Below are 27,657 nucleotides of genomic sequence, written 5' to 3'. Positions count from 1 at the left end.
AAGGAGGATGAGAGGAGACATGATAGAGGTGTACAAGATAATAAGAGGAATAGATAGAGTGGATAGCCGGCGCTTCTTCCCCAGGGCACCACTGCTTAATACAAGATGACATGGCTTGAAAGTAAGGAGTGGGAAGTTCAAGGGGGATATTAGAGGAAGGTTTTTTACTCAGAGAGTGGTTGGTGCGTGGAATGCACTGCCTGAGTCAGTGGTGGAGGCAGATACACTAGTGAAGTTTAAGAGACTACTAGACAGGTATATGGAGGAATTTAAGGTGGGGGCTTATATGGGAGGCAGGGTTTGAGGGTCGGCACAACATGGTGGGCCGAAGGGCCTGTACTGTGCTGTACTATTCTATGTTCTATGTTCAATCTGTGTGAAACTTGGAGTGTGACAGGTAGGAGTTTAGGAAAATAGTATTTTACCCAGTTCATCAAAGGTTAAAAAAAATGAAGCCGCGGTGTAGCAAACACAAGGAACTGAAATTCCATTGATTTCCAGTTGAAGCTTACTGGTCAATAAATAATAATACTGGGGGCAGTTAAAGCCTCAAAAATGGACATGTGTATAATTTCATTTCTGCTGCAGGTTAAACTAAAAGAAATAAATTTTAGATATCACAAGCAACAATAAAAGGCTTTGAAAGTCACAAAAGAATTGCAGACATTGGAAGTGCAAAATAAAACAGGATCTGGGATGCTGGGATTAAACAGCATCTGTGGAAAGGCCAGTGCAGTTAACACTGGAGATGAAGGGTCTTTACCATTCTGCTAGAAAAGGCCTTACTTAAATGTGGGTTCAAAATCAATGGGAGGTTTCTTCCTAACCTGAAATGTAAACCTCTCTGATCTGCACCACTCCTGACCCTCTCTCCACACTAGAACACATCTCTGAACCATAATCTCAACTCCTGCTCTTCATGACTGCAGGGTCACTAATCTGATTTTAACTCATCCCCCTCCCTGTCCCTGTGATGTTTCCAGCTCCTGGGATAGCCTGTAAACCAGCATGAATCCCATCTAAACAACAGGAATTCTGCAGATGCTGGAAATTCAAGCAACACACATCAAAGTTGCTGGTTAACGCAGGAAGCCACGCAGCATCTCTAGGAAGAGGCCAGGCAGCATCTCCAGGAAGACCCTCCTGACGAAGGGTCTCGGCCTGAAACGTCGACTGTACCTCTTCCTAGAGATGCTGCCTGGCCTGCTGCGTTCACCAGCAACTTGGATGAATCCCATCTAATTTATTTGCAATCAAACCCATTTTGATCAATGTATCTAACAGTCATGGTGGTACAAGTGAAAATTTTATTTGACCTTTCTCCTGCATTGCTGGAAGCTTGTCTTATTGAGCAATCTCTACGGCCAACAGGTCCAAAACCTGATTTCAGAAACACCTTTGGACACCACGATTCAGACACGGGCTGGTTTCTGCTTCAGCCAAATACCAGAATACACAACCTTCTAAGCCTATACATTGACCTGTTTAGGTGTGGCTTCAATGCTACTCGAAACAACAAGCAATCCGCAGGGGTACTCAGTTAGTCAAAGAGCATCTGTAGGAGGAAAGGAAATGTTGACATTTGAGGTTAAAACCTTCCACTGCTCCAGATTCCAGCCTCTGCAGACTTCTCTATCTTCATGTGGCTTCAATATAATTGTTTGAAGTCAGTCTTTTGGTTCAGTGAACTATGTTTGGAATAGGCAAAAACAAATGTAATTTGTATAATTAATATACTATATTCTTTGAGGGTGTTTTTATTCCAATTATAACATATTGACAAAAGGCGAAAAGGTTTTGTCAAACAGAACGTTATTGAATATGCATTTACAAAATTCACCATGATTTACTTTGCCTTTATCTTCATTTAGTAAGCCTTCATTTGCTTGGGAGCCCAGCTGTGTTGATTTGTCATGGCAGGAGTGTACCGCGATTCTACTCATTGATGTGATTTACATTTTAGCATTTGTATATTTAGGAAACAGCCTCATGTTGGTTTATGTATGCACTTTTGTTGACTTTCCAATCATTTGTGCCTGACCTTCAGAGGGGAGGTGTAATTTTCAGCTTGGCATTTAAATCACCATCTAAGTGAAATGGAAGGTGGGAAACTGTCCTGGCTTCAGAATTGGGTCTTAACCATTCATGTCCATTTCCCTTCACAGTTTCTGCTGGCTCACAGAGTTCCTCTAGCAATTTGTTTTTTGCCTCAGAACTATATCTCCTGCATTATACCCAAAGGATGGTTTCACACTGCTCAACTTCATCCTCTGAGGCAGCATCAACATGGAGACCTGAGAAGATGTTGGAAAGCAGATACATGAAAACAGCAACAAAAAGAGGTGTCTGTGGAGGGGAGCTAGATCACAGCCTCAGACTTAGTAAACTTAGCCACTTTTCTGCTATTCCCTGAATGTTCATGTGCCTGTCTAAAATCTTCTTAAGTGACATCTGCTTCTACCATTACACACAGTAGCCTGTTCTAGGCACTCACACACTTTGTGTAAAAAACTTGCCTCACGCATCTCCTTCAAACATTCCTTCCCTCACCATAAATGTGTCCCCACTAGCATTTACCCTGGGAGAAAAGATTCTGTCTACCCTAGAGTGGGAAGCATTAGATTGATCTTGGAGTGGGTTAAAAGGTTGGCACAATATTGTGGGCTGCGCTGTACTGTCCTATGTTCTATATTTCTCTTAAGAGAGTCACAGTTACTCCCGCCATTTACCCGCGCTTCATTGAATTTCTTCACTTTGACATTCAGAGCACTGGGCAGAGATCATGTCGAGTCAACACAGCCCTGAGGCTTTCGCGATGCTTTGTTTTAATTAAACAGTCGCATGCTCTCTTTGTCAAGCACCTGGATCACTAAGGCATACTTTAACAGGATGCACCACAAAGCCTCACCCAGGGTTGGTACACTTGACGGCATAACCAAGTTCTCAGACAGCTGGCATCAATCTTGGAACAGAGGTGAATCATCACAAATGCTCTCCCACAAAATCGGCCACATCACATGATTTGTACCAGCAGGCCGACCTCCAGAGCACCATATAACATCAAAGGATGTAAGCATTCTGCAGGTTGCTCGGGATTGGAAAATGGACGTGGACTTGGAAGAAAAGCTTGTGTTTCCCCCAGACATTGTGGCTACAACACTCCGGCCAGACATGGTCCTGTGGTCCACAACAGCCAAGCTGGCATATGTTGTGGAATTGACAGTACCATGGGAAGATGGTGTCGAAGAAGCTTATGAGAGGAAAAAGACCAAGTACTCTGAACTGGCAACTGAAGCTGCCCAGAATGGCTGGAAGACCAAGATTTTCCCTGTAGGAGTGGGATGCAGGGGATTCGTTGCTACATCTACGACCAGTCTATTGAAGAAGATGGGGGTGAGGGGTCACTCCCTCCAAAAAGCAATCAAGTCCTTGTCAAACACAGCAGAAGAAAGCAGTAATTGGATTTGGATTAAAAGGAAAGACAACAACTGGGCTGCAAGATGAAGACAGGAGGGTATGGAACTGAGGGGGTATATCTGGGACACCAGGTAGCACCATTGAGCCCTCTGGAGACGTGGTGGGCTTATTAACGAAACGTCAAAGAAGGAGGATGCCCACCTGATGACCCCAATGACGTACCTACCCTCCCTCCTTGTCACCACTCCAAACCCACTGCCAACATCGAGAGTGCCAATTTACCATAGGGATTGAAACATCAAGTCCTAGTAGCTCTACTAGTTTACCTATATCCTGCTGGACATTTTCATTCAAATTACTTATATACATTACAAACAACAAAGGTCCCAGCAATAATCCCTGCACAGCATTAGTCGTGGACCTCTATTCAGAAGAACACTTTCAACACGACCTGTCTTCTACAGCAAGCCAATTCTGAATCCAAACTATCAATTCACTGCGGATCCCACACATCTTAATTATTGAAGACAGACTTAGATAGATAGATAGATAGAACCTCTTGTGTACTTCCCTCCACAAATGACGCCTGATCTGCTGACTTCCTCCATCGATACTTTATAAGCAAGGGCCTGAAAGTTTACCCAGGTCGGAAGAAGGCTCTCAGTCCGAAATGTCGACTGTTTGTTCATTTCCATGGAAGCTGCCTGACCTGCTGAGTTCCTCTGGCAATTTGTGTGCTTTGCTTTGGATTTCCAGAATCTGCAGACTTTCTTGTGTTTAAGATTACATGGGTATATTTATTTATTTATTGAGATACAACACAGAATAGGTCCTTCCAACCCTTCATGTCATGCGCTCAGCCATCCCCTGATTCAATACCAGCCTAATCACAGCACCACTTACAATGACCAATTAGCCTACCACCCGGTATGTCTTTGGACTGTGGGAGGAAACCGGAGCACCCGGAGGAAACCCACGCAATCAAGGGGAGAGTGTACAACCTCCTTAGAGGCAGTGGCTGGAATTGAACCCGTGTCGCCTGTACTGTAAAGCATTGTGCTAACCACTACTCTACTGTGTCACCCTCATTGGGGGTAGATGAGGATGTGGAGCCGAGATGGTGTTCAGAGGAACCATGACCAGATTAAACGGCTGAGCAGGTTTAAAGGAGTGATTAACTTCTGCTCATAATTTGCATTTGGGGATGTGCTCACCCATTTTGTAAAAGTTAATTTGTGGATTTGCTAGGGGTAATCTAAATCTTTGCAACTCAGGTGCTAATGTAAACACAAAATAATCTGCAGATGCTGGGGTCAAAGCAACACTCACAACACGCTGGAGGAACGCAGCAGGTCGGGCAGCATCCGTGGAAAAGATCGGTCGACGTTTCGGGCCGGAACCCTTCGTCAGGACTGTAGAGGGAAGGGGCAGAGGCCCTATAAAGAAGGTGGGGGGAGGGTGGGAAGGAGAAGGCTGGTAGGTTCCAGGTGAAAAGCCAGTAAGGGGAAAGATAAAGGGGTGGGGGAGGGGAGGCAGGGAGGTGATAGGCAGGAAAGGTGAATAGGGGAAAACACAATGGGTAGTAGAAGGAGGCGGAACCATGAGGGAGGTGATAGGCAGCTGGGGAAGGGGGCAGAGTGACATAGAGATAGGGGAAAGGAGGGGGAGGGAATTACCGTAAGTTGGAGAATTCTATGGTCATACCAAGGGGCTGGAGACTACCTAGACGGTATATGAGGTGATGCTCATCCAGCCTGAATTTAGCCTCATCAGGACAGTAGAGGAGGCCATGTATGGACATATCTGAATGGGAGTGGGAAGCAGAGTTGAAGTGGGTGGCCACTGGGAGATCCTGTCTATTGTGGTGGACGGAGCGGAGGTGCTTGACAAAGCGGTCCCCCAATCTGCGTCGGGTTTCACCGATGTAGAGGAGGCCGCACTGGGAGCACCGGATGCAATAGATGACCCCAACAGACTCACAAGTGAAGTGTTGCCTCACCTGGAAGGACTGTTTGGGGCCCTGACTGGTGGCAAGAGAGGAGGTATAGGGACAGGTGTAGCACTTGCGCTTACAGGGGTAAGTGCCAGGTAGGAGATCCATGGGGAGGGACGTGTGGACCAGAGAGTCGCAGAAGGACCGATCCCTGTGGAAAGCAGAAAGGGGTGGAGAGGGAAAGATGTGCTTAGTGGTGGGGTCCTGTTGAAGGTGGCGGAAGTTGCGGAGGATAATGTGCTGGATCCGGAGGCTGGTGGGGTGGTAGGTGAGGACAAGGGGAACTTTGTCCCTGTTGTGCTGGTGGGCAGGTGTTAATGTGTTGAAGAACCAGTGTCACTTCCATCATATTGCCTAGCTGTATCCATTCTGCCAAAGTACTGAAGGTGAAAATTCACCTCACTTTAAAAATACATTGTTAACAAGGGTCAAATCCAGCACAGAGACAGATATGTAAATCTTCCAAGCATCATTGGATACACCTGGAGCCAAGTCCCTCTCTGCTTAGTATAAAATTGGCCCAAAGGCAATTAACAATTCGTATCACGTTTCGGCACGGATGTTTGCAAACACAGTCCTCAAGGGCAAGACATTTGTTCATTTGCAATTCCTCTGAAGTGACAAATTGCTGGCTAAGATCACAAGGGTTAATATAAGCACTGCTGTCAAAGATCCCATGGGAATCTTGTCTTGATGCATTGTCTCCCCATGGCCTTGGAGCAGATTACATAACCTGTTTGTCACACGTTCCACTGCATAAAGCAAAGGAGCAAGACAGCAGAAATATATAGTAGGACAGCAAAATTCCACTGTCATGAAATATTGTCACAATTGTTCGACTTGACTTGCAAAAAAAATTCTAATCAGAGCGAACTGATCTCCCCGAAAAAGAATGAGATAGGTGGTAGGTAGGCAACACCTGTGCTGAGAGAAATACAATTTACATTTCAGACTGATGACCTTACAAGATTTTCTGTAGCACTGGTGATGGCATAACTAAAATACATTACACCCTCTCTCCATAATTCAAAGGTTCATTTATTATCAAAGTATGTGTGCAGTATACAACTCTGAGATTTGTCTTCTCCAGGTAGCAACAAAACAATGAAAAACCATGGAAGTCAATTCAGAGATAAACAACAAACCCACCCCCACCCTGCACAAAGAAAGAATGGCAACATGATCATCAACCCCAAAACACCCCTCCTCCCACACGAAATACAACAGGAACATTGGCCCTTAAACCCCCCTCCCCACACACACACACAAAATCTAACAAAAATGCAACAAGAACATATTAGTCCATTGTGTCCTGGAGTTCATTATTAAGAATGAGGTTTTGGGACACTTGGAAGCACATGATAAAGTAGGCTGAAACCAGCATGAATTCCTTAAGGGGTGATCTTGCCTGACAAATCCTTTGGAATTCTTTAAGGAAGTAACAAGCAGGATGGACAAAAGAAATTTAGTGACTGTTGCTTACTTGGATTTGCAGGCCTTTGACAACGTGCCACTCATGAGACTTTTAAACAAGGTAGGAGCTCAAGAACTTACAGAAAAGTTACCAGCATAAGTTGTGATTGGCTGTCTGGTAGAAAGTAAAGAGTTGCTAATAAAGGGGGCCTTTACTGGTTGCCTGCCAGTGATTAATGGAGTTCTGCATGGATCAGTGTTGGATTCACTGCTTTTTACATCTTTTGTAAATGATCTGGATGACCTGGATTTGATGACTTTGTAATGCACACAGAATGCTGGAGGAATGCAACGGGCCTGCTGAAGGGTCTCGGCCCAAAATGTCGACTGTTCTCTTTTCCCTAGATGCTGCCTGGCCTGCTGAGTTCCTCTAGCATTTTGTGTGTGCTGCTTGGATTTCCAGCATCTGCAGATTTTCTCTTGTTTGTGATTTGTGGAAGAGACAATGATTGGTGGTGGGGCAGGCAATGATAAGGAAGTAGGGAGTTTGTAGAAGGACTTGGAGGGTTTGGAAGAATAGGAAAGAAAGTGGCAGATTGAACACGGTGTTGGAATTGAAATCAGGCTCCAGCCTCCAGTCTCTAGATATTCACAGAAATAATTGAATTTTGCCCTGGATTCAAAAGCCCTCATTCTTATACCAGGCACCAATGTGGGCATGCTGATTCTTTTGGAGTAGTCAAACTCTCAAACAGTCTGAATAAAGACCAAGAGGTAATTTGTTGTACATTGGGAGCAATTCCCAGAGCCCCTTCTCCAACTTCTATAGAGTACATGGATAGACGTATAGTTTCAGGAAGCTGTGAAATGGGTTTGTTTGAGGTTGAGAAAGAGCCAATACCGAAAACTGAAAACCACGCAGTTCAAAAAAGCATTGTCTTTGGTTACTATTATAATAAAGCCAGAAAGAAATAAGCATGTATTACATTTTTGATCAGTATAATATCATGGGATTGTAAAAAATTAAGCACAAAACGTACTTCTTTTTAGAGTGGGTTTAAGTGTTGGCAGAACATCGTGGGCTGAAGGGCCTGTACTGTGCTGTAACGTTCTATGTTCTATGTTCTAAATTTCATCTGAATGGACCAATAGATCCATCTTAATAATACACTTCATTTCACGTCACACAGCTTTTTAGATTTGAACTGTTCTGTTGCTAAGTATTGTGGGTAGCAGTTTTAGTCCATCAGGCCAAGAGAATAGATTTGTCACTTTGTAGGTGTACAGTAAAATGTCTAGTCTGATCTGTTAGCTGTATCAATGTGCAGAAATAAATTTGAATTTTTAATCTAAAGCTAGCAATTTATTCATTATTTCTCCCAATAATTTACATAGATTTGATTTAGCAATTAACCATTTCCAAGTACTTCTCAGCCCTGATGATCTGTGAGATTGCTTGTCACTAACAACTGGTTAAGACTGGGTGCTGGAGACACTCGCCTATTCTTTCCATTGCAGCTGATACGTGCAACATTTTTCTGCTTTGTTTCAAACTTCCAGAGACTTCACCTTTTGGTGTTTCTTTCTCCCCAAGCTAAGTGTTGCCAGCTCTGATTGGATGAATGCAGAGGACTCTCCAGCATGATCAAAGGACCAGTGTGATCAAACAGCTTGTTTCCCATCTGAATTATGTTTAGAATTAATAAATGAAGGTCTTCAATGGAGAAGAATGCTCACAATATCCTTTTTTACAGCAGCTACTGGGAGAACTCCTGGAGAAACTCAGAAAAATCATGTAGCTCTGACACTTTCTCAACCAGAAGGCTGTTACATGTCCATTATTTTCTGGCTTAAATAATACAATGCAAGTAATATAGTTATGAATAGTTATGATTAATAATTAATAACAGAAATTATTGATACGTATACTCGGAAGTGAATGCCGGACCATTTCCCCAGCAATGGAAAAGAGACTAGAAGCAGCTGAATTATGGTTCTACAGGAGAATGTTAAAAATATCATGGACCACACACACATCAAATGAAAAAGTTCTCAGAAGAGCCCAAGCAGTTTGGTCACTCATACCAACAATAAGAGAAAGACAACTCAGATTCCTAGGACACATCATGCGGAAAGATGAACTAGAAAAACTCATACTCTCTGGAAAGATTGAGGGGAGCAAACCTAGAGGAAGACCTTGATTTATGTACATTAAAAGCATAGCCAGGTGGCTACACATCAAGGAAATGGAAGTCATCCAAAAAAACGAAGGATAGACCTATATGGAAAACCATGGTCACCAAAGTCCAAATTGGATATGGTACCTAGACAAACAGACATACTCGTCAGATGGAGAAACTGAGTACTGTAATCTGATCAATATTGTTGGCCTGACTTTCTCTGCCTGGAGTCATCAATTAGTCCTTCTCATGTCTGTACTTACCAGCTCAAGGTGGAGGAAGCCAATCTCACTGGTATGCTCCGCTGCTCTGAAGGCAAGTTGGGAGAGAGAACTTGGTGTCAAAAATACCCTGTCAGTCCCTGAAGCAAAACATTAGCCATGCTCTTTATAATCGGTGTATCAGGCTCAAAGGTTGGATGGCCAATTTCTTTTGTCAATAACCCTTCCGCCACTGGCTTTGCTGGCTGTAAAAGCTGTCAATGATTTTTAATGTGGCTAACATTTACAGATACTTAAAAGTTGTAAAAAATTAAGTAAAATTCATTTTAAATCATGAAGTTAACTAATATATCAAACAGCACATAAATTAAGAAACATTAAATTAATGCAAAATAAATTACTTCTGCTGGGGCTTTGGAAATGCTAGTGAAAGAAATGGAGTATCAGATCCTTTGGCAAGAGGCAATGGGCAGTGTGATAGTGGGACACTTAGCAAGCCCAGTCTCCACGCAGCGTGAACTGACAAGTTCAGGTGCCTTGATCAGGCGAGGATTTGAATAGTCTTGCAAGGAAATCCCAGCCTTTGAAGTGGATAAATGCAAACCATTCCCCTTCAGAACTGGCTCTATAGCCAACGAGATCCAACCTGATGTTCAGATCTATCCCCTTTCATCTTTCTCTTGTGTTGAATGGGACTGGAATATAGGTTCCATGAGAAATTTGTCATTTTGCTACTGACTGAGCTGGAATCAATTATTTTGGCTGCAGGCAGAAATGAAGTTATTTTCCCTTATACTGCTAGCAAACGATCCATGAAAACCCTCCTGTCAAAATAAAAGGTGGGGCGATGTTGAATCTGTGCAGACTATTTGTTAGAGTTGAATTATAATATTGTACAATGTTCTACATTGGTGGGCAGGTGGCCAAGTGGTTAAGGCTTTGGACTAGCGACCTGACGGTTGTGAGTTCAAACCCCAGCCAAAGCAATGTATTGTGTCCTCGAGCAAGGCACTTAATCACACATTGCTGTGCGACGACACTGGTGCAAGCTGTATGGGTCCTAATGCCCTTCCCTTGGACAACATTGGTGTCGTGGAGAGGGGAGACTTGCAGCATGGGCAACTGCTGGTCTTCCATACAACCTTGCCCAGGCCTGTGCCCTGGAGAGTGAGTCTCGCAAGACTAACAGATGCCCCTACAATGTTCTAGGACTAATATATCAGGAAGAAATAAAATATATACCATAACTCAGTAAAAGCATACCAAGACTATGGAATTGTATTGAGGTAGGAAGGTCAAATATTTGGAGATCTTTACCATCACAACGGAAGAGAGAGAATGAAAGCAAAATCTTATTAGTGGCAGGTTCTTCTGAGAATAAACAATGATTATCATGACCAATGGATGGATCAGTAATAAAGGTTTTAAACTCAAAAGTATCATTAGCAGAAAGAAGAGGCAAGTTCAAATAATTTTTCACAGAGACTATTTTTAAAGTTGGGACAATGTTTCACTACTGATGGCAATTGAAGAATACAGATACAATTTGAAGTAGGTTTGGATAAAGACTGTAGCAGTCTGTGGGGATAATGGATTATGGATTGGAATTTCTGTGGCAGTTACAGAGCCACCAGTGATCCAGGCATTTCAGGTCTAAGTTTGATCCACTGGAAAGGAGGCTGACCAATAATATTTTTACATGGAAAGAAATGATCTTCACTATTTCATGTCTATGATCACAATCCCAATATTTACCATAGCAGTTAAATTCATTTTGCAGCTATAAAACTCAAAGTACTCATAAAATGACTGTGTCCACGGCATTAAAAAGGTTGGGAATCTCTGAATTACAGTGATGCCTTATAAATGGAAAGGCTTTTAAAATCGTGTAACTAATTTTCTAATGGAACAAGCAGTTCCATGGTTGTAAAACCTTTTGGTGTGTGTCAGTGTGTGATACAATTTGCATAAACACATCATTGCATCTCAAAAACTGCATTACATTGTTCTTTCATACAGTTAAGGAGACAGAAAGAAAGCATATTTGTTTTGTCTTTTATTATAATCCTCCACGAGAAGGCAAGCTTTTAACTTCTGTAGGGGTGAAAAACTAGGCCAGCTGACTTGTGTACAGAATTGCTGACTTACTCTGCATTAATGAATTAACTAAAGGACTAAGACTGCAGCCAATTTAAAAGTATTTCTTTTAACTCTTGTGCTCTGCTAAAGAGGCCTCTTAAAAAATCCTAGTAGTAAACTTTTGTTATTCAAAATGGGTTTATTCAATAAGGATTTAAAGGAAAATAATGAAATAATTTATTAGGAGACTACATTTGCCACTAACTGGTTAATAAATATTTAATGTTAATCTTATGGTCAAAGTAACTTGTTGATTATGTATTAGTTGATGTCTATAGTGGTTTCAATTGTGGAAATTTGTGCCTCAGTACTCTGTTTCTAGTCTCAGCCATACCATTTAATGGAAACAAAGTTCATTCTCACAAGGCTTGAAAACCAGAAAGAGGATAAATATTTATCCCAGTTATGGCAAAAAGATGTGAGCCAGGTGCCTGTTTACTATGTTACCAGTGGAGCCCAAAAAAAAAGGCTTCAAAAGGAACAATTCTATTCTGATAGAAACAGAAAATATTGGAAACACTTAACAGTACAGGTAGCACCTATGGAAACTTTAACTCAATTTCTCTTTCCTCAGACTTGCTGAGTGTTTCCAATATTTGCTGCTTTTTTAAAATTTCCAGTATCTGTAGTTTTTTTTTCTATTCTATATCAGTAGTTTTTTTTTGCTCTTCATCCAATCAGAGATACTGTGAATACAAGAGGGAAGCTCTTTTGATAGAGTTGTCATGAAAATGGTGGAATGGGGATTATCATGACTACAGGTTTTTGATGTGTTTACCAAAGTACACTGTATCAAGAGTAAAAGAATATTCAAAATACTAACAGCATAACCTGGACAGGAAAAGTCTTCTAATCAGCTACCTATTCATATGCAGAGTGAGGTCACGGGTCAGCAATAATGTGATTAAAGGCAGCAAAGCTCAGGAGGTTGAATATTTAACACTTGGTGCTACGACTCATTTCCTTCTGATGCCCAGCTGGTCAAAGCTGCATTACCTGTCCTTTGTTGAAGAGTTCTTCCAAGTGAACACCTTTGACCACATCTCTGTCAGGCAGAGGTCAGTGCAGAATGTACTGTAGACACTATGGGACAGGAACTCTGGATCCTGCGGGCTTGTTCCCTGAGCCAATAGTCCCAAGCATCTGGCAGAATGTCTCATTGTCAGATCTGACCAACAAGCACCAAGAGCTCGCTTGGCTGGTGGTGAGAGGGTCAGATCTTTCCTCGACAGACTACATATCACCCCCAAAGAACTCTATCCTTGGATAGATGTGGTGTGGAAGAAAAGGCCACCCACCTCTTTGCAGACTGTGGATCCAGTAGGAGGATATAGTGACAGCGAGTCATGTGAGAGACCCATTCTGACATGTCTATCCACGGCCTCCTCTACTGTCAAGATGAAGCCACACTCAGGTTGGAGGAACAACACCTTATATTCCGTCTGGGTAGCCTCCAACCTGATGGCATGAACGCTGACTTCTCTAACTTCCGCTAATACCCAACCTCCCCCTCGTATCCCATCCGTTATTTATTTTTATACACACATTCTTTCTCTCACTCTCCTTTTTCTCCCTCCGTCCCTCTGACTATACCCCTTGCTCATCCTATGGGTTCCCCCCCCCCTTGTCTTTCTCCCTGGACCTCCTGCCCCATGACCCTCTCATATCCCCTTTGCCAATCACCTGTCCAGCTCTTGGCTCCACCCCTCCCCCTCCTGTCTTCTCCTATCATTTTGGATCTCCCCCTCCCCCTCCCACTTTCAAATCTCTTACTAACTCTTCCTTCAGTTAGTCCTGACGAAGGGTCTCGGCCTGAAACGTCGACTGTACCTCTTCCTAGAGATACTGCCTGGCCTGCTGCGTTCACCAGCAACTTTGATGTGTGTTGCTTGAATTTCCAGCATCTGCAGAATTCCTGTTGTTTGGTGGTATGTTTGTGCTTTTTTCACTTTGAAGTTTATACTACCAAATGTACCAACCACAAATGTTCGAGATTCAACATTCAAGATTGTTTAATGTCATTTAATGTCCAAATGTGTGACGAAGTTCATTTTGATAAGTCAGATTTGAAGACAGATATAGTATTAATGGTAAGACTCTTGGCAGTGTGGAGGATCAGTGAGATCTTGGAGTCTGTGTCTATGGGACACTCAAAGCTGCTGCGCCCATTGACAGTGTTGTTAAAAAGGTGTATGGTATGATGGCATGGGACTGAGTTCAAGAGCCGGGAGGTAATGTTACAGCTATATAAGATCTTAGTTAGACCCCACTTGGAGTACTGTATTCAGATCTGGTCACCTCGCTACATGAAGGATGTGGATACTATAGAAAGAGTGCAGAGGAGATTTACAAGGATGTTGCCTGGATTGGTTAGCAAGCCTTATGAGAACAGGTTGAGTGAACTCGGCCTTTTCTCCTTGGAGCAACGGAGGATGAGAGGTGACCTGATACAGGTGTATCTGATGATGAGGGGCATTGATCGTGTGGATAGCTAGAGGCTTTTTCCCAGGGCTGAAATTGCTAACGTGAGGGGGCATAGCTTTAAGGTGCTTGGAGGTAGAGACAAGGCAGATGTCAGAAGCAAGTTTTTCGCACAGAGAGTGGTGGGTGCGTGGAATACACTGCCACTGTCAGTGGTAGAGGTGGATACAATATAGTCAATCAAGAGCCTCTTAGCTAGATACATGGAGCTTAGAAAAATAGAAGGATATGCGGAAAGGAAATTCCAGGCAGTTTCTAGAGTAGGTTACATGGTTGGCACAACATTGTGGGCCGAAGGGCCTGTAATGTGCTGTAGATTTCTATGTTTTAAAAGTGTAAAGACAAACAACCGTTTAGTTCAGTTACAAATTACGTATTTAAATAAAATACAGAACAAATTATAAAACTATTGATACTATGACAGTACTATAAAACTGCCTACACTTATTAGTTCTTAATAGTTATCAACAGAGGAATTCATACAGTGTACACTCCTGAGTTGTTCCGATTGACTGTAAATGAACAACTATTCAGGCCATGTTCTCTCTCACTGCAAATATTCTTTGGTTGTAGGTCAATGATCAAGTCGTGAAAGGAGCGATGAATGAGACTGGTTGGTAAAAGCTTTATTTAAGAGGGAAAAGGAAGAGCTGAAGTATGAGTAAGTGTGTGAAATTAAAGCAAAAGAAAACAGGGGACGAAAGTCTCTGAATTGGGGGAATATGAGCTACAGGATGTGGAAGATTTTTCCGAAATCCATCAATTCAGTAATGAGTCTGAAAGGCTGGACAAATATGTTTGTAAAATATGGTGCCATTCCCTGAGCTTATATTGGACAATATTAGACATAGTCGTCCAAACAATCTGAATGGGTGTAGATTGGAGAATCAAAGTGATAGACAAAATGAGAGTTAGGGCTATGCTACACACACAAAATGCTGGTGAACGCAGCAGGCCAGGCAGCATCTATAGGAAGAGGTGCAGTCGACGTTTCGGCCCAAGACCTTGTGGGTTCCACCAGCATTTTGTGTGTGTTGCTTGAATTTCCATCATCTGCAGATTTTCTCATGTTTGCGTTAGGGTTATGCTAATGGTTTAATCCCTGCACTTCCATCTTCCCTTTGTTTTCTCCTCCCATCTCTACTTTCCCTAGCCTCTCATCTTTTCTGCATATTCAAACTTGCTCTACCTCTAACTTTTCATAGTTCCCATGAGAGGCCTATTACTGAATCAAAAAACAATCTTCCTTTGTAGATGTAGCACTTAGTCTGAAATAAATGACTTTAAATACTTACTTCAGGTTATGATATGTTAATGTTTCGGCACCTTTCAATGTGTTGAAGCTGAAAGGAGAGAAAAAACAAATGTCAAGGAGGCACATTTTTATACCAGGTAGTGGTAAAAATAGTTTATTTATTCAAATAATGCTTGACTTACGCCTTAGACTCATGGTCTCTGCGGGTTTGAATCTCATCATCACTCCTGTTAAAATGTGCACAGCAGAGTTCTGAAGCATCTGGTATTGAGATTGTAGTGTTCTTGATACTAATGAAGATCATGCATATAGCTCTGGACTTCAGTTTTCAACCTGGTAAATAATAACCAATTTAAGTCAAAGTCAAATTTATTGTCATAAGTACTGTACATGCATGCACAATGAGAAACCTAATTACAACAGCATTAGAGACACAACATTCACAAGAGAAACTTATAAATTATGTACAATTATAAAGGGAAGATCACAATTAGAGCAAACAAGAAAAAGCCCATTCTAGTGCCAAGTGGCCAAAGTTACCATGGTGTTGCTATACCATAGTGATAACAGTTGTGTGGGTTTATTCACAAACCAAATCGTTGAAGGGAAGTAGCTGTTCCTGAATGGGAAGGTGTGAGATTTCCGTCTTCTGTACCTCCTGCCCTTTGGTAGCTACAAGAAGATGAGATGGCTTGGGTGGTGGGCATCTTTGATGATAGATGTTGCCTTCTTAAGGCAGTGCCTCCTGCAGATGTTACCGATGATGGGGAGGGGCATGCCTGTGATTATTAGGATAGAGTCCACTGCTCCGTACGGCTTTCTATACCCAGCACATTTGAATAGCGGTACCAGACCATGATGCAAGCAATCAGGACATTTCCAACAGTAGATCTGTAGATGTTTGTTAGAGTGTTCAGTGACAAGCTGCACATCCTTAACATTCTAGGAAAGTAAAGATTCTGGTGCACCTTATGATTGCATCTCTGTGCTAGGTGCAGTTCGGGTCATTAAATACGTCAACACCCAGAGATTTAAAAAGCTGCCAACTCTCTCCACTGCTGGTCATCAATATAAGCAGGTGCCTCCTCACCCTCCTGTCCCTTACTGAAGCCAACAATCAGTGGTTTTACTGACATTGTGCAAGAGGTTGTTATTGTGGCGCTATTCAACCAGGCATCCTATTTTGCGTTGACTCATTTCACCTGTGATTGGTACAACAACAGTGGTGCCATTGGTGAGTTTGGTACATGGCATTGGAAATGTGTTTAGCTGCACTGTCATGTGTGTGTAAGGAGTAGGGCAGGGGGCTAAGCACACAGCCTTGAGCTGCATCTGTGTTAAAGGTCACAGATATTCATGAGGAGATGTTGCTACCCCCCAAATGAGGAAAGGATCCAGTTGCAGAGGGAGGTACAGAGGACCAGGTCCTGAAGTTTCATCAAGAGTTCGGAAGGGATGATTTTATTGGACACTAAGCTGCAGTTGATGATTGCCTGATGTATGCATTCCTGTTTTCCAGATTGTTTAGAGCAGCGTGAAGAGCCCGAGAAATCATATCTGTTGTTGATGCATTGTGGTAAATTGAAGAAGATCTAGGTAATGTCTGACATAAGAGCTGATTCATGGTAAAAAATTTCATTTTGAAGTGGGTGGGAACCTCAGACTGCAGAAGGAGGAGAAGTTAAATATGTACATAAATTTCCCAGCCAGTTGGTCCACACACATCTTTAGTAACGGCCAGGTATGTCACCTGGACCAGACAATCAGCCTCTTTGAAAGATGCCCAGATGTTGGTCTCAGAAACGGAGAATACCATAAAGACCATGAGACAGAGGAGTTGAGTTCAACCATTTGGCCCATCAATTCTGCTCCACCATTCCAGCACCACTGATTTATTATCTCTGTCAACCACATTCTCCTGCCTTCTCTATGTAACCTTTGACACCCTGCCTAAACCAATAAACTAATAACTAAACTAAGCTAACAACTAATGACCTCCGCTTTAAATATACCCAATGACTTGGCCTCCACAGCTGCCGGTGCAAATGAATTCCACAGTTTTCGCTAACCCTCTGGCTAAAGAAATTCCTCCTCATCTCTGTTCTATATGGATGTCTCTCAATTCTGAAACCATGCCCTCTGGTCCTAGATTCCCCCACTATAGGAAACAGCCTCTCCTCATCCACTCTATCTAGACCTTTCAATATTTGATAGGTTTCAATGAGCTCCTCCCTCATTCTTCTAAGCTCCAGCGAGTATAGACCCAGATTCATCATACATTACCCCTTTCATTCCTGAAATAATTCTTGTGAACCTCTTCTGGATCCTCTCAAATGCCAGCACATCCTTTCCTATGTAAGCGGCCCAGAACTGCTCACAATACTTCGTGCGGTCTTACCTCATTCCATATACTGCGTGCAATCAAATATAACACCTTTGGTCGTGTATTCATCACACATTTTACCTAAAGCCTCACCAATACACCCTTGCTTTTGTATTCTAACATTGTATTTGCCTTCCTTTCTACACACTCAACCTGCACGTTAACCTTCAGGGGATTCTACGTGTGGACTTCCAAGTCCCTTTGCACCTTGGATTATTGAAATTTCTCCCAGTTTAGAGAATAGTCTACACTTTTATTTCTTCTACCAAAGTGTATGACAATGCACTTCTCTACACTATATTCCATCTGGTACTTCTTTGTCCATTCTCCCAATCTGTCTAAGTCCTTCTGCAGATGATCTGCTTCCTTAACACTACCTGCCCCTCCACCTATCATCCATTTTTAAAAGTTTCCCAATCCTCTAACTTTCCACTAATTTTTTCTATATGTTTTTATGCTGTCTTTGACTTCCCTTTCCAGCTAAGGATGCGTCATCCTCGTTTTAGAATACTTCGTCTATCTACCTTGAGCCTTCCAAATTGCTCTCAGAAACTCCTCTGTTGCCTCTGTACTTCCCTTTATTCCACCGTAATACTGATACATCTCTTTAGCTTCTCCCTCTCAAACTGTAGGGTGAATTCTATCGTATTATGATCACTGCTTCCCAAGGTTTCCTTGACGTTAAACTCCCTAATGAAACAACACCCAGTCCAGAATTGCTTTTTCCCTAGTGGGCTCAACCACAAGCTGCTCTAAAACGCCATCTCAACAAGTTCTACAAATTCTCTCTCTTGGTATCCAGCACCAAACTGATTTTCTCAATCTACCTGCATATTGAAATCCCCCATGACTATTGTAACATTTATATCTCCCATTGTAATTTGTATTCCACATCCTGGCTACTGTTTAGAGGCCTGTATATAACTTCCATCAGGGTCTTTTTACCCTTGCAGTTTCTTAACTCTACCCATAAGGATTATATATCTCCCAATCCTATGTTACCTCTTTCTAAGGATTTGATATCATTTTTTACCACAGAGCCAACCCACCCCCTCTACCTACCTGTCTGTCCTTTCGATTCAATGTGTATTCTTGGATGTTAAGCTCCCAACTATGATCTTCTTTCAGCCATGACTCATGATGCTCACGTCATACCTGCCAATCTCTAAATGCACTACAAGATCATCTACCTTATTCCATATACAGTGTGCATTCAAATATAACACCTTCATTCATGTATTCATCTCTCTTTTTAATTTTATCCCCATGTCACACTTCAGCTCATCTACTGCCTGCAATTTTACCCTATCATCTGCCTGTCCTTCATAGTGTCACTACACACTGCATTGACTCGAATACCAATTAGCTTATGCTCAGTCCTCTCACTCTGGTTCCCATCCCCTCGCCAAATTAGTTTAAGCCCTCCCCAACAGCTCCAGCAAATCTGGCTGCAAAGATATTTCCCACCTCACATATTCAGGTGTAACCCATCCACTTTGTACGGGTCATACCTTCCCCAGAAGAGATCCCAATGATCCAGAAATCTGAAACCCTGCCCCTCTGCACCAATTCCTCAGCCACACTTTCATCTGCCAATCATTCTGTTCTTACCCTTATTGGGTAAGGGTCATCCAGGAATGTGTGGGCTCATGTGGGTGTGTCACATTTCTCCTTTTCAAAGTGTGCACAGAAGGCATTCAACTAATTCAGGAGATAGTCTGTCCTTCAATGTATATGTCACCATATATGTTATTACCCTGAGAGTGACTTTCTTGCAGTCATTCACAGTAAGACAAAAAATGAAATCGGATTAATGAAAAGACTGATAATCAACCAATTTGCAAAAAGAAGACAAATTACACAAATCTTAAAAAGTAAGTAAATAATACTGAAAACATGAATTGCAGAGTCCTTGGAAGTGAGTTCCTAGATTGTGGAGTGGGTTCACAGTTTGCCACTTACGCTATCTTATCTCACCTTGTGCAAACCTGTCAGGTGTCCATCAGTAATCCCAGTTTAGTTCAGAATTGCCCTTTTGCAGCAGTCATGTCTGGACTTCTTATATGACTCCAGGTCACCAGGAAATTCAATGGCGCAATCTGAAAGCTATGTAAAGTGTCACCAGGAAACTCAATGAACATATCAATAGTTCATGCAAAGTCAGAATCTACAGTATGCTCTATAAGAATGGAATTCTGATGCCTAAATCCTAAGGTTTGTATATTGTCTCTTCTTCTTGTGCTTGATGTTCAATTGTTCCATTGTCAGAGATGCGCAAGTCCATCCGTAAGCACTCTGATCTAAACCAGCAGCCATCAGCCTGAGAATCTATGGCTAGTACTTGAGTATATGCAAGACTTCATTTCATATTTTTAGAATGTTCCCATAATTAAGAACCATTACGTATATAATTATTCCCCTTGAGATCTGCAATGGTTTTCTATTTTTGGAATGTATCTACTCTGGCTACAATGGTCCAATGATGTTTTTCTGTCCATAAACTTCAAAGTGAGTTCATACAATTTCACTGTAAAATGATAAATAATAATCAAGCTTTCAATTTTATTAAAAATGATCTAATCAAATTTAATCTCCTGGCACAATGATCTGACTGCAATGTATTGTCGTCAAACCGCAGCTTCATATGTCAGTCTCAAACAATTCTTGCTTTCTTTGCAGATCAAGTAATTTTACTGGGGAAAGCAACTTTGTAAGTGGAGCAGTGAACTTGGCATTTTCACTAGGTTCAGGTTTCAACAATCAGCTGTTCTGTTAAGTCAGTCGAGAGTTTTGGAAACTCAGAAGAACTTGCCAGAAATGTCATTTTATTGATGCATTTATGCTTTTCATATTAAGTACTGCAGGTTGGCAGTAGCTCCACGATTTCTGTCTGGACAATGTGACAGTAATGATTGATTTAATCTTTCTACATATTTGTCATTTGGTCGGAAAGCAAGTTTGCTGTGGTGAAATATCACAGTAGAGGGAAGAATATGTTCTATCTGAATGTCCAAGAGAAATCAGCCATGACACAGCTGGTTGCAAAGTTGGAAAAATTATTTGGAAAGCTGTATTCCACTGAGTAATCTTTCATTATGAATCAATTGCCTCATTAACTTGATTGGCATTTTTTTCTGTTCAAATTGCTCGTGAAACCTATTTAAACTAGATTAGATCACAGCAGTGAACATTTATGCGGGGAATCATACCCATTGGGAGATTGGAGTGGACACGACTGCCTATTTAAATAAGCTCTCCTGACACTTTTCCAGCGTCAGTTACACAGTTAACAACGGTGCCTCTTGCCCAATGTCAATTTTCACCTTATCACTGTAAGAAAGAGTTTTAAAACGCCAATGATCCTGAAGCATATCTCACTATGTTATCTCCTTTATGTCTATTTAAAGAGTCATTCTGCTGATACTGGGGGACTTGACCAAGTGGTTTCAGAATTGACTGCAGACTACTGAAACACATTCCACTGTCCAGAGGCTAACACTGCTAACAGCAGTAATGTTATAGGTATTTTCAGAATCAGAATCAGATTTAATATCACTGGCATTTGCTGTGAAATTTGTGAATATACACATACCATATACATGTATATACATACACCCTGAAGTCCCCAACTTGTCACTCAGGGCAGGCTGGGGACTTCAGGGTAGGAGGCAAACTACGGCTTCCCCGCCCCTGAGCTCCTCCACTGAGTTTTCAGAGACTCTGCGTCAGACCTGAACCTGTCTCTGATGAACCATTTCATTACATGCTCAGCTTTTCTAAGACCATCAGCACAGTGATACATAGGAGCACCTTCAGCCCTGATCTGATACCTGGACTGCATTCTCCATGGCCAAAACCACGTTGTCTCGAAACCTCCTCACCACCAGATCCTTGCATGTGGCTACACCAGCTTCTTCCGCAGGATTCTTGAAGCTTCTGCAGAAAATCTCTTCCCTTTCTCACGTTCATTGCTTACTGCTTCATCAGGTATTCACACAGAGATGAGTTAATCTCATTTTAATCCAGGTGGCATCTCTGCTGTGGGAACTGCCAGCATAGCTTTTTAGCAAGACACGAAGAACATTCATTGAACCTTAGGGCACCCACCTGAATGTTTTCATCATCTGAAATGATTTCCATTCTGTCAGTGTTCAGGTGGTTGTGGATGGTGAATGCCTTCATCTTCAGGGAGAACAAACTGCCCAGCTTTATTTGACACATGTACTGTATATCGAAATGCATCATTTTGCATCAACAACCAACACAAGTTGAGGATTATGCTCAAGGCAGCCCATAAGTGAGGCTACACTTCCAGTGCCAACATAGAATACCCACTACTCTCCAACCCTAAGTGTACATCTTTGGAGCACCCGGAACCCACACAATAATGGGGTGACTGCACAAATTCTTTACTGACAGTGGCTGGAATCAAATCCCAGCTGATGATTGCAATTGTAAAGCAATTGTACTAACTGCTAGAGTTCCATGCTGCTCGTGTAATCATTGTGTGCAAAATAAAACTAAATTTCCTTTATAACTCCTTCCTTTCACATTAAACATGTCACTCCTTGTTTCTGATACCTCAACCATGAGAAAAAGATTTTATCTACCCCACGTCTGCCTTTTATTATGGTGTATACCATTATTGTCAGAGGCTGGAGGTAGCAATCAAGGTCACCCTCTATCTTGATAACAATTCACATTCCATGACCCCTGCTGAGAACGCTCTGCAGTGAGAGAGACACACGGTGGCAAACCCAGCTGGTCTCCTGAAAATAAAGTTCCAGTGCCTGCACCAGTATGGGGGAGCCTGGTTGTATACACCCAACTTCTGTGGTGACTTCACTGTAACGTGCTCCATATACCATGTTCGACTGATCTGAGGCTGGCGCAAGAGGAAGAGAAGCTGAGAACCAGCTCATTTTTATGTTAAAGAACAAAGGTAACAACAGGACAACTTGTTGCCCTCACAGTATTTCTTTTGAGTTACATGTAGTTTTCAGATACCTGGATCTTCCCACCAACACACCCAAAATAAATCCTGTTGTATTCATGTCATGGGATGTTGACTGCATTCATGCATGTGCAGACATTCAGTCAAATGCCTGTTTCCTGGTCTGCCTGGTCTGCATTTTACTGTTCCAAGCTGCATTTTAAATTTAATCTACAACCTATATTCGGATCTGAACAACAGGAATTCTGCAGATGCTGGAAATTCAAGCAACACACATAAAAGTTGCTGGTGAACACAGCAGGCCAAGCAGCATCTCTAGGAAGAGGCGCAGTCGACGTTTCAGGCCGAGACCCTTCGTCAGGACTAACTGAAGGATTCCTTACTCACTCTTCCTTCAGTTAATCCTGACGAAGGGTCTCGGCCTGAAACGTCGACTGCACCTCTTCCTAGAGATGCTGCCTGGCCTGCTGCGTTCACCAGCAACTTTTATGTGTGTTATTCAGATCTGAAGATTATTTGTTGAAGTCAATGTTCGCTGTATGTCCTAGCCCCAAAACGTGTCGTAACAATACCTGATCATGTCCCAGTGGAATACTGTCAGCCTCCTCCCCTGGACAGTGTAGGAGGATGGCACTGACTAGAGGGACATTTAGGGTCTCTCTGATAGATGATTTTTTCATTCTTACGGAGACTGCTATCTCCTTGACCACTGTGTAGACAAATTTATCCACTCAATACTACAATCCAATTTACCAATTGTCAGAAGTCTCTGTGCCAAACAACTTTGTGTACAATCTAGACTCACCCTTGTCAATCACAGTGAGTGAGCAGATATTCATTTCTAATTCTGAAAGTTAATAAATATTTCAAATCCCCCTCCCCACCTCTATAATGTCCCGAAACTTTGTACAGACTCTGTACCTCTCCAGCTCAGGCCTCCTTTGCAACAGCAACACTCAAAACGTGCTGGAGGAACTCAGCAGGTCGGGCAGCATCCGTGGAAACGTTGAGTCGACTTTTCCACGGATGCTGCCCAACCTGCTGAGTTCCTCCAGCGTGTTGTGAGTGTTGCTTTGACCCCAGCATCTGCAGAGTATTTTGTGTTTACGACCTCCTTTGTAAGATGTATACCTCAGGCTCATAGTCCATGTGGTTTATATCACAAGCTCCGTCTTTTACAATAAACTCCATGCACACACACACGCCAGTAACCAAGTACTGAGATTATATGGTAAAATTTTAATTTTATTGTTTTCATGTACTTTATTAACTGTATATTAAAATTAATTCTTAATCTTGTCATATTTCCTTTGGCCTTGCTTAGTTTCAATTTTGCCCTTTATTTCTTTATTCACCCATGGTGTGTCATTGCTCTGGCTTTCTATGTAGTTTTACTTTTCCCACATTCTATTGTTCACTGTTTAACTGTCCACTGGTCAGTTTCTTTGTCAGCAGATGGTTTCAGATTACTTGCCTTTATTTCATTCTCAGTCTCTTAAAATTAGCATACTTCTAACTGATCACATTCTTTTAATTTTTTTCTCTCTCAAACATATTCTGGAATCTTTAATGTTGTGATCATCAGTTCTCCTATGTTTATCTTCTTCTTTTCCAACCCATTTTACACTGCCAAATCTTTTGATTTTCCCTCAGCCTGGGATATCTTACAGACTGGGTTAAAAAAAGCATTTCTGCACACATGGCAAAACTTTATTCCCTGTCTCATCTTGTTGGTTTATTTTGGCAAAGTTTTTCTTTATTATTCATTATATTTTGCCATTTGGAGTCATCAGAAGATGACTGCTTAGAGTAGACTGAAGTTTTCAAGCTTCATAATTTTTATTTGTTAGATCAGGAAACATAGGAACAGAATGAAGTTACTCAACCCATTGAAGCTGCTCGATTTTTCCTCTCAAACCCATTCTCCTGCTTCTCTCCCTAATCTTTACTAATCAAAAACCTATCAGTCTCCACTTTAAATATACCCAATGACCTGCCCTTCACAGTGTCTGTGGCAATCAATTCCTCAGATTCACCACCCTCTGGTTAAGTAAATACCTTCTAATCTCTGTTCTAAAGGAATCTCTATTCCAAAGCTGTGCACTCTGTTCCTACACTCTCCCACCATTGGAAACATCCTCTCCACATCCACTCTATCTAGGCCTTGCAATAAGTTCAAAGTTCAAAGTAAATTTATTATCAAAGTATATATATGTCACCGTGTACAATCATGGGATACATTGTCTTGAGGACATCTATAGTATAATAACCATAATAGACTCAACAAAAGACTTTGTGACACAAACACGAGGAAATCTGCAGATGCTGGTCAATTTGGACATTCAACCAGTGTGCAAAAGACAACAAGCTGTGCAAATACAAAAAGAAAGAAATAACAAAAATAAGCAAATAAGCAATAAATATGAGAACATGAGATGAAGAGCCCTTGAAAGTGAATTCATGGGTTGTGGAATGGTTCAGTGATGGGGCAAGTGAAGTTATCCCCTCTGGTTCAAAAGCCTGATGACTGAGGGGTAATAACTGTCCCTGGACCTGGTGGTGTGAGCTCTGAGGCTCCTGTACCTTCTTCCTGATGGCATTAGCGAGAAGATTGAAATCACAGGATTGTCGGGGGCTGTGGGAGTTTGTGATAGCTTGTCCATGTTTTTCTGGTCAAAGCAAGCATAGATGACATTGAGGTCACCTAGAAGCGAGGGCCTTCTGTCACCTATTTCACTTGATTTATCTTTATAAGAGGTGATAGTATTTAAGCCCTACAACAACTGTTGAGCATCCTTCACTGATTCAAATTTAGTCTGGAATTGCCAAATTTTGCCTGTGAGATAGCTTTCTGGATATCAGACCTGGACCTTGTCTCCAGACTTGAATGTCTTTGATCCCACCCTCAGCAGATTGTGGACCTCATGGTTCATCCAGGGCTTCTGAATGGGGAAGACGTGGAATGATTTTGGGGGGATAGACTCATCCCTCTTCGTCCCTCTTCCCTCCGGGAGAAGGCTCAGGAGCTTGATGACTCGTACGGCCAGATTTGGGAACAGCTACTTTCCAACTGTGATAAGACTGCTGAACAGATCCTGACCCGGATCTGGGCTATACCTTCCAAATATCCGGACCTGCCTCTCAGTTTTTTTGCACTATCTTACTTACCATTTTTCTATTTTCTATTTATGATTTATAATTTAAATTTTTAATATTTACTAAGTTTTACTATTTTTAATATTTGTAATCCAGGGAGTGGGAAGCGCAGAATCAAATATTGCTGTGATGATTGTAAGTTCTAGTACCAATTGTTTGGCGACAATAAAGTATAAAGTATAAAGTAAAGTATAAAGTCTACAACTGTTTTAATAAAATCCGTGACAATCATGTTGTATTCATGCAGATCCTCAGATGAGTCCTTGAACACGGCCCAGTCCACTGATTCAAAACAATCCCGCAGCCACCCCTCTGCCTCCTGTGACCACCCTTTGTTGTCCTAAACTCTGGAGCGTTGTCCTTTAGCCTGTATGCAAGTCAGAGAAGGACAGCCAAGTGATCCGATTTAATGTTGTGAGACTCTCCTCCACAAAATAAACAGAGAAAAACAATGTCATTGAACCATGGTGAGTTCGTGGAAAGCCTGAGTGAAAGGTTATCCAAAGAGTATCTCGGGTGTCACATGTTGCTGCTGCAGAGGTTCATGGGATTCCAACAATCTGGAGCACAGAGCTGTGCAGTGCCTGGTACGCCAGGGGCTGCCACCAATGATCTAAACGCCTCTGTGAAGTGTATCCTGTGCCTTTGTATGGATACTTCTGCAAACTTGTTCGCCTTGTCGCTCTGTGAAACCTAAGTCAACTGTGTCATATCTACTTTGATATCAGGATTGGAATATTTGTTTTAAATAGTTCTTAACCATGAAATTACCTCAGCTAAACAATTAAAATTTATCCATTGATGTTTAAAGAACATCATTCATGCAGAATATTTAATTTCATTCTCTAATGAGCACATTTACATACATGGAATACATCACTTTTACATACATTTTACAAAGAAACATTCATCATTTCTGTAAACTGACGGACCTAAATCTTCATTGGCGAAATTTTCTGAGATTCTTCCTGATTAAAGAAACTACAATTGAAATGAAAATGTTTACAAATTTTCTGTTTTGTAATAATAGAAAAGATAAGTTGATGACCTGATAAAGTTGTACAAATCAGGACAAGGATGGAATAGACCATATGTAGGCTTGGATGGGATTAAATGCAAGAGGTTTAACATAGAAAACAGAAGAAACATTTGACATAAAGTTATGAAATTGTGGATGATCTGTGAGAGTTATTGACTGAGTCCAACGTGGATAAATAAGTGAAGAAAAGAGGTGAAACAGAAGAGCTATGAAGAATTAGAACCAATGCCTACAAGGAGATACGTATCAACAGCGAGTGGGAATAAAAGGATCCTTTTCTGGTTGTCTGCCAGTGACTAGTGGTGTTCCACAGGGATCAGTGTTGGGACCGCTTCTTTGTATGCTGTATATCAATGATTTAGGTGATGGAATAGATGGCTTTGTTGCCAAGTTTGCAGATGATATGAAGATTGGTGGAGGGGCAGGTATTGTTGAGGAAACAGGTGGGCTGCAGAAGGAAATAGACAGATTAGGAGAATGGGCAAGAAAGTGGCAAATAAAGTATATGGTCATGCAGTTTGGTAGTAGAAATAAATGTGCAGACTATTTTCTAAACAGGGAGAAAATCCAAAAATATCAGATGTAAAGGGACTTGGGCGTCCTTATGCAGAACTACCTAAAGGTTAATATGCAGGTAGAGTCACTGGTGAGGAAGGTAAATGCACCATTAGCGTTCATTTCAAGAGGTCTAGAATATAAGACAAGGGATGTGATACTGAGCCTTTATAAGGCACTAGTGAGGCCTCGCCTTGAGTATTGTGAATGGTTTTGGGCTCTTCACCTTAGAAAGGATGTGCTGGCATTGGAGAGAGTTCAGAGGAGGTTCACAAGGATGATTCCAGGAATGAAAGGGTTATCATAAGAGGAATGTTTGGTAGCTCTGGGCCTGTACTCGCTGGAATTAAGAAGGATGGGGGGGAATCTCATTGAAATCTTTCGAATGTTGCAAGGCCTAGATAGAGTAGATGTGGAAAGAATGTTTCCCGTGGTGGGGGAGGGTGTCCAGAACAAAAGGGCACAGCCTCA

The 27,657-nt window shown here is 41.8% G+C and overlaps 1 long non-coding RNA gene across 1 annotated transcript; it reads left to right on the top strand.

Annotated features, from left to right (window-relative positions):
• On the top strand, positions 1-26,562 carry LOC134359208 (uncharacterized). The gene is made up of 3 exons (XR_010021066.1): positions 1-121; positions 16,619-16,695; positions 25,840-26,562. It is a non-coding gene; the product is annotated as an uncharacterized LOC134359208 (long non-coding RNA).
• The last annotated feature ends 1,095 nt before the right edge of the window (positions 26,563-27,657 follow it).

The sequence above is a fragment of the Mobula hypostoma genome, chromosome 20 (assembly GCF_963921235.1).
Source record: "Mobula hypostoma chromosome 20, sMobHyp1.1, whole genome shotgun sequence".
NCBI classification, from domain to species: Eukaryota; Metazoa; Chordata; class Chondrichthyes; order Myliobatiformes; family Myliobatidae; genus Mobula; species Mobula hypostoma.
The sequence above is the reverse complement of the archived record's forward strand: the minus strand, read 5'-3'. Positions and strand labels throughout refer to the sequence as shown.